The sequence below is a fragment of the Pimephales promelas genome, chromosome 2, assembly GCF_988280905.1.
Source record: "Pimephales promelas chromosome 2, fPimPro1.hap1.1, whole genome shotgun sequence".
In the NCBI taxonomy this organism is placed as follows: Eukaryota; Metazoa; Chordata; class Actinopteri; order Cypriniformes; family Leuciscidae; genus Pimephales; species Pimephales promelas.
In genome coordinates this window covers 50,685,411-50,692,910 of record NC_142770.1, presented here as the reverse complement: position 1 = coordinate 50,692,910, position 7,500 = coordinate 50,685,411, and positions in this window count along the sequence as shown.

Sequence of the window (7,500 nt, the reverse complement as noted above, 5' to 3'; positions counted from 1 at the left end):
CAGAGCTCTGGTTCTCCGAGTCGGGCAGGAGGTGGTCCAGGCGGGTGCCCCCTGGTCCCCCCGACGTGTTAGGGGGCGAGCGGTGGGTCTCCCCCAAGCCCAAAGCCCCGGTTCCCAGAGTCGGGTAAACTGCGGGAGTAACTTTGACTCTCTTAAGGTAGGCAGGAACCGGTGTGAGTGGTGTGGAAAGCCGAGTTGGGGCTCCACGCTCTGGGCACAGGGGGATCTCCTAGTGGTCCACCCCAGGCCCAGAGTGTGGAGCCCCAACTCGGCTTATTTTTTTTAAAATTATTATTATTATTATTATTATTATCTTATTTTATTTTATTTTTTCAATTTTTCGGGATGCACCGGGTAGAAGTTCAAACTTCAACCGCCGTGGGGGTCCCTGGCCAGCGTTCTGGTTCTCCGAAGTGGGGCTGAGGGGGTCCAGGCGGGTGCCCCCTGGTCCCCCCCGACGTGTTAGGGGGCGAGCGGTGGGTCTCCCCCAAGCCCAAAGCCCCGGTTCCCAGAGTCGGGTAAACTGCGCGACTAACAATGACTCTCTTAAGGTAGTCAGAAACCGGTGTGAGTGGTGTGGAAAGCCGATTCGGGGCTCCACGCTCTGGGCACAGGGGGATCTCCTAGTGGTGCCCCCCAGGCCCAGAGTGTGGAGCCCCAACTCGGCTTATTTTTATTTTTATTATTATTTTTTTTTTTATTTAATTATTATTTTGGGATTATTAGACTGGGTAGAAGTTGCAACTTCAAACGGGCATATCTCCGGAACCAAGCCGAGTTGGGGCCCCATACACCCGGCGTGGGGGGCCCTCCTAGAGGCCCCCAATACCCCCGAGTGTGGAGCCCCAACTCGGCTTACTTTTCGAGTTACAGCCGGTCAAAGTTGAAACTTTAAAGGGCCATATCTCCGGAACCAAGCCGAGTTGGGGCCCCATACACCCGGCGTGGGGGGCCCTCCTAGAGGCCCCCAATACCCCCGAGTGTGGAGCCCCAACTCGGCTTACTTTTCGAGTTACAGCCGGTCAAAGTTGAAACTTTAAAGGGCCATATCTCCGGAACCAAGCCGAGTTGGGGCCCCATACACCCGGCGTGGGGGGCCCTCCTAGAGGCCCCCAATACCCCCGAGTGTGGAGCCCCAACTCGGCTTACTTTTCGAGTTACAGCCGGTCAAAGTTGAAACTTTAAAGGGCCATATCTCCGGAACCAAGCCGAGTTGGGGCCCCATACACCCGGCGTGGGGGGCCCTCCTAGAGGCCCCCAATACCCCCGAGTGTGGAGCCCCAACTCGGCTCACTTTTCGAGTTACAGCCGGTCAAAGTTGAAACTTTAAAGGGCCATATCTCCGGAACCAAGCCGAGTTGGGGCCCCATACACCCGGCGTGGGGGGCCCTCCTAGAGGCCCCCAATACCCCCGAGTGTGGAGCCCCAACTCGGCTCACTTTTCGAGTTACAGCCGGTCAAAGTTGAAACTTTAAAGGGCCATATCTCCGGAACCAAGCCGAGTTGGGGCCCCATACACCCGGCGTGTGGGGCCCTCCCAGAGGCCCCCAATAGCCCCGAGTGTGGAGCCCCAACTCGGCTTACTTTTCGAGTTACACCCGGTCAAAGCTGGACAGGAAGTGGCCGTATCTCGGGACCGGAAGGTCCCCGTGGCTCGGGACGGCGGGAGGAGCAAGGTCCCCGAGAGCGGGCCCCGCACCCGCCGCCGCGAGCCGCTGGGACCTCCCGGTCCCGAGATGGGCCCCGTTACGCGCGGGCGACTTTCGGAGAAAACGGCCCGTATCTCGGAGAGGGGAGGTCCCAGCGGCTCGCCCTTTCGGGTGTCGGGGGCTCCCCACGGGCCCTCTCGGAACCCGCCTCCCCCGGGCCCCTGGGACCTTTCCTTCCCGGGCGCCCCCCCGACACGTCGGGCCCCTTTTCTCCGGGACCCGGGGGCCCCGGAGCTCGGGGGCGGGCTCTTTGCGAGGGGCCCGCCGGGACGCCACACTTGACCCGAGTCCGGTGTCTCTGGGCCCCCGGGTCCCCGAGCTACGTGCGTTCGAATTCGGGGCCCTTTTCCGGGCCCGAAAATCCCTCAAAGTCCGAAAACGTGCAGCGGGCGGGGACTTCCGGGGCCCCGGAGGCTCTGACGGCACACCCAGGGAGGTGCACCGTCCTCGGGCACGGCCAGGTGGCCCCCCCCCCGGGGTCCTGGAAGTCCCCCCGCCCCCCGGAGACACCCACACCCACCCACCGGACGGGAAGATTCCGTTTTTCGCCGATATCTCGAAGACGGCCGGGCGAAAAAATTTCAAACTCGGGTCTTCCGTAGGCCTCGAGGGGCCCTATCCAAAGAGGCCACCCGCGTCCCCGGGGGCCTCGGGGTCAGGGAGTTAGGCCCGGTCAAAGGCGCGGCGTTTTTTGGCTTATATCTCGCGAACCCCTGGGCCAATCTTCCCCAAACTCGAATCGACCGTAGTGCCGGACGGGGCCTTTCGAAAGAGCCCACCCACGAGGTCCAACTCGCCCGGGTCCCCGAGTTATAGCCGTTCAAAGTCGGGGGTCCCGGCGAACGGCGATCCGGTAGGGGGCGTCCCCGGGGCCCGCCGCCGCCCTGGTTCGAGCGAGGGCCCCCGTGGGACCTCGCCACCCAAATTTGAGCTCTCTGGGCCTTCGCGTCGCGGAGATACGGGCGATTTTCTCCCGGGATCGTGACGTCATCGGCGGGCGCCATTTCAGAGCGCGGCCGAGGGTTTTCGGCCGATATCTCCGCGAATACTCGACCAAAAACGACGAAACGCATATGGACGCGTTCAGCTCGGCGAGACGGTTCGAATGAGCCCGGCCTCGGCCGGGCACGTCGAGTTTTCGGCGAGATATTTGCGTTTTTCCGCTTCCGGGGCGCTTTGGGGGCCCGTATCGGGCCCCCGGGGGCCCACGGGGCTGGGGGCGGTCTCATTCGAAAGGTCTCGTCCCGTTCTCCAGCCCATAAAAATTTGGCGTCGATCGGAGCCGCCTTCGGCGAGCTACGGTCGTTTGAAGCCCCGTGCAGTGGGGTTACCGTCCTTCAAACAGCCGCCGCTCGCAGGGGGAGTCCCGGGGAGGCATGGTTGCCTGTATGACTTGGGCTTAGAGCACCCAGCCCCGCGCTCCTGGAGGAACCTCCGGTGCACAGGGTCTGCTGCAACCAGCCACGTGGGTTTTGAGGGGTAGGGGAGCGTGCGCTCTCCTCCCCGGGCGGGCGGCCGGGCCCTGGGGGCTCGCGCCTCCACGGAGGGACCTCGCTCCCGGGGCTTCGTCCCCGGGGCTCGGGGACTCCGTGGCGGCTCGGCCCCCGGGGTTCGACCCCGCTCGCTCGCTCCAAAACCCAAGTCCAAAACGTGGGGTTGCACGGGAGCTCCGGGCGCGACGGGTCTCCACGCACGGCCCCGGGGAGGGAGCTCCGACCCGGGCCGGAGGCAGATTCGCCCCCTGCCCCCCGGCTGTCCGCCCGGAGCCGAGACGGTCCTAAAACGGGCCTTGGGGGTGATGTAGAAGGGTAACGCTCACCCAACCAGGACTCACACAAACCGATCTGCATCCCAGGCAGGGTGCGGGTCTCCTGGGCACGAATAAAGCCCGATGCCCCGTGGGTGATGTTGGCCCTGGCCACTCAAGGCACTCACCCAAGCCAGAGAGGGTGCACTCTGGCTGGGGAAGCAGATTCAATCTCTGCTGTGGTGGAGCTCTGGAAAAACGCGAAACCTCCAGGAAAAGACGGCCCGATTTCTCTGAAAAGTGCATCCCAGGCAGGGTGCGGGTCTCCTGGGCACGAATAAAGCCCGATGCCCCGTGGGTGATTTTGGCCCTGGCCACTCAAGGCACTCACCCAAGCCAGAGAGGGTGCACTCTGGCTGGGGAAGCAGATTCAATCTCTGCTGTGGTGGAGCTCTGGAAAAACGCGAAACCTCCAGGAAAAGACGGCCCGATTTCTCTGAAAAGTGCATCCCAGGCAGGGTGCGGGTCTCATGGGCACGAATAAAGCCCGATGCCCGTGGGTGATGTTGGCCCTGGCCACTCAAGGCACTCACCCAAGCCAGAGAGGGTGCACTCTGGCTGGGGAAGCAGATTCAATCTCTGCTGTGGTGGAGCTCTGGAAAAACGCGAAACCTCCAGGAAAAGACGGCCCGATTTCTCTGAAAAGTGCATCCCAGGCAGGGTGCGGGTCTCCTGGGCACGAATAAAGCCCGATGCCCCGTGGGTGATGTTGGCCCTGGCCACTCAAGGCACTCACCCAAGCCAGAGAGGGTGCACTCTGGCTGGGGAAGCAGATTCAATCTCTGCTGTGGTGGAGCTCTGGAAAAACGCGAAACCTCCAGGAAAAGACGGCCCGGTTTCTCTGAAAAGTGCATCCCAGGCAGGGTGCGGGTCTCATGGGCACGAATAAAGCCCGATGCCCGTGGGTGATGTTGGCCCTGGCCACTCAAGGCACCACTCACCCAAGCCAGAGAGGGTGCACTCTGGCTGGGGAAGCAGATTCAATCTCTGCTGTGGTGGAGCTCTGAAAAACACGAAAACCTCCAGGGAAAAGACGGCCCGGTTTCTCTGAAAAGTGCATCCCAGGCAGGGTGCGGGTCTCCTGGGCAAGAACGAAGCCCAATGCCCACCTTGAAACGGAGCCTGGGCTCGACTCTGAAGCCCAGATCTCGAAAAACGACAAAGTACAAAAAGGTGCGGTGGCTCCAAACCTCCATGCCCTCAGACCTCCCTGGCCAGCCCAGGGAGGGTGGCCCGTCCTGGGCCAGACTCAGATTTCCCCCGCCACCCCTGGAGCTCCGCCTGGAGCGAAGACGGTCCTAAAACGGACCATGGGGCTCTTGTAGAGGATGAGGGAGGGAGAGAGGGGCCTTCAGAGAGCCCCTTGGCCGGCTTGACTCTGGAGTCGAATTTGGAAAAATAGACAAAGTCCATAAACGTGCTGTTGGTTCGGACCTCCAGGGCACTCAAGGCACTCACCCAAGCCAGAGAGGGTGCACTCTGGCTGGGGAAGAGGATTCAATCTCTGCTGTGGTGGAGCTCTGAAAAACACGAGAACCTCCAGGAAAAGGCGGCCCGGTTTCTCTGAAAAGTGCATCCCAGGCAGGGTGCGGGTCTCCTGGGCAAGAACGAAGCCCAATGCCCACCTTGAAACGGAGCCTGGGCTCGACTCTGAAGCCCAGATCTCGAAAAACGACAAAGTACAAAAAATGTGCGGTGGCTCCAAACCTCCATGCCCTCAGACCTCCCTGGCCAGCCCAGGGAGGGTGGCCCGTCCTGGGCCAGATTCAGATTCGCCCGCCACCCCTGGAGCTCCGCCTGGAGCGAAGACGGTCCTAAAACGGGCCTTCGGGGATGTATGAGAGAGGGGAAGCGTGGTGGTGGCAAACACAGAGGACCCCCTACCAGCGATCAGACCGTCGTGAGTCCCACTCAGAGTCACTCTGGGTGGGCATGTAAAAATCCAGATTACGCCGCGCTGGAGCTCTGGAAGTTACGAGACCTCCAGGAAAAGACAGGCTGGTTTTCTGAAAAGTGCACCCCAGGCAGGGTGCATCTTTTCCTGGGCACGAGCCCAGCGCACATGGTGTGGTGGTCCGGCTCTGGTGCCAAAGTTTGGGGGAAAAAATAGACAGAGTCCAATAACGTGGTGTGGTTCCAAAGCTCCATGCCCTCAGACCTCCCTGGCCAGCCCAGGGAGGGTGGCCCGTCCTGGGCCAGATTCAGATTCGCCCGCCACCCCTGGAGCTCCGCCTGGAGCGAAGACGGTCCTAAAACGGGCCTTCGGGGATGTATGAGAGAGGGGGAAGCGTGGTGGTGGCAAACACAGAGGACCCCTACCAGCGATCAGACCGTCGTGAGTCCCACTCAGACTCACTCTGGGTGGGCATATAAAATCCAGACTACGCCCCGTCGGAGCTCTGGAAGTACGAGACCTCCAGGAAAAGACAGGCTGGTTTTCTGAAAAGTGCACCCCAGGCAGGGTGCATCTTTCCTGGGCACGAGCCCGGCGCACGTGGCGGGGTCCGGCTCTGGTGCCAAAAAAATTGAGAAAAATCGACTAAGTCCAATGGCGTGACGTGGGTTCAAAGCCCCATGGTCTCAGACCTCCCTGGCCAGCCCAGGGAGGGTGGCCCGTCCTGGGCCAGAGTCAGATTCGCCCGACACCCCCTGGAGCTCGACCTGGAGGGAAGACGGTCCTAAAACGGGCCTTCGGGGCTGTATGGAAGAGGGCAAGTGTGGTGGTGCAAAACACAGAGCACCCCCTACCATTGACATTGATCAGACCGTCGTGAGTCCCACTCAGACTCGCTCTGGGTGGGCATATAAAATCCAGACTACGCCCCCCCGTCGGAGCTCTGGAAGTACGAGACCTCCAGGAAAAGACAGGCCGGTTTTATGTAAAGTGCACCCCAGGCAGGGTGCGTCTTTCCTGGGCACGAGCCCGGCGCGCGTGGCGGGGTCCGGCTCTGGTGCCAAAAAATTTGAGTAAAATCGACTAAGTCCAATGACGTGGTGTGGTTCTAAAGCTCCATGGTCTCAGACCTCCCTGGCCAGCCCAGGGAGGGTGGCCCCGTCCTGGGCCAGAGTCAGATTCGCCCGACACCCCCTGGAGCTCGACCTGGAGGGAAGACGGTCCTAAAACGGGCCTTCGGGGCTGTATGGAAGAGGGCAAGTGTGGTGGTGCAAAACACAGAGCACCCCCTACCATTGATCAGACCGTCGTGAGTCCCACTCAGACTCGCTCTGGGTGGGCATATAAAATCCAGACTGCGCCCCCGTCGGAGCTCTGGAAGTACGAGACCTCCAGGAAAAGACGGGCTGGTTTTATGGAAAAAGTGCACCCCAGGCATATGCTTGTCGAACGGTCGGTCTGGGTAAACGGCGAGTGTCCGTGCTGTTGCGTGCGAACGAGATTCCCAATGCTAACGAACCTCCCCCGGCTGGCGACCGGGGAGAGCGCCTCGTTTTCGGGCACGAGCGAATGCGTCTGCCTGGCGGAGCCCCCGTCGGTGCCGAGGTGGTCCTGAGACGGGCCTTCGGGGTTTTGTCGAGGAAGGGGACAAGCGCCCCAATCGGACAAGGCGACGGGCTAAAAAATGGTGCTCGGTATCGGTTTCTGACATCCAGGCGGGGATGCGTCATCTGGGGTCGGCAGGCAGGCAGGCAGGCGGTCACCAGGGCGCTCTGGAGGAAAAGGCCCCCCTCCGGAAAAAAAGGACAGAGTCCGTAAACGTGAAGTCGAAAGAGTTCCCCAGGGCCGGCCCGTCTCCATGGCCGGTGACCTGGGTGGGTGCCTCGGACCCGGGGCGAGACGGTATCGGTGGGCGTGAACGGAGCACCCGTCGGTGCCGAGACGGTCCTAAAACGGGCCTTCGGGGTTTTGTCGAGGAAGGGGACGAGAGCCCCGCTCGGACAAGGTGACGGACCAAAAAAAAAAGCGTTGCTCGGTATCGGTTTCCGACATCCTGGGGAGGATGCGTCGTCTGGGGTCGGCAGGCAGGC